Source organism: Oncorhynchus tshawytscha, linkage group LG01 (assembly GCF_018296145.1).
Source record: "Oncorhynchus tshawytscha isolate Ot180627B linkage group LG01, Otsh_v2.0, whole genome shotgun sequence".
Taxonomy (NCBI): domain Eukaryota; kingdom Metazoa; phylum Chordata; class Actinopteri; order Salmoniformes; family Salmonidae; genus Oncorhynchus; species Oncorhynchus tshawytscha.
In genome coordinates this window covers 93,302,441-93,303,096 of record NC_056429.1, presented here as the reverse complement: position 1 = coordinate 93,303,096, position 656 = coordinate 93,302,441, and positions in this window count along the sequence as shown.

Below are 656 nucleotides of genomic sequence, written 5' to 3'. Positions count from 1 at the left end.
CAACTACTTGTAAATATTTTTAAAGCTGAGAATAGAAGAACAGAAATTTTGACACTGATGCAGTGTTTGTTTCTAAGTACATTTCTTTAAATGTTCATAATTTCATTTGACAGTAAACCCCATATAGTCATCCAGGCTGTAACACATCCAGCTGTGATTGTCCCAAAGGACGGCGCACAATTGGCCCAGCTTCGTCAAGGTTTGGCCGATGTAGGCCGTCATTGTAAATAAGAATTTGTTCTTAACTGACTTACCTAGCTAAATAAAATCAAAAATAATCAAAAATAATAATAGTTAAGAAAAAAATTCTACCCATATAACCCAACCAACTATTCTTCCTTTTGCCCGTCCACCACAACAGTCATGACTCATAGCCCCAGGCTGCTACTATGACAACCATGTCATGTGTCCTGTCCTATTGATGTCATCTAACTGCCCAGTGCACACTAAACACCAGACAGACCCTCCATGCACATGAACACATAGACTTCTGCTTCAGTTAAAGACAGTCACCCCCCTCCACATGAACACAGACTTCTGCTTCAGTTAAAGACAGTCACCCCCACCCCACATGAACACATAGACTTCTGCTTCAGTTAAAGACAGTCACCCCCCCCACACACACATGAACACATAGACTTCCGCTTCAGTTAAAG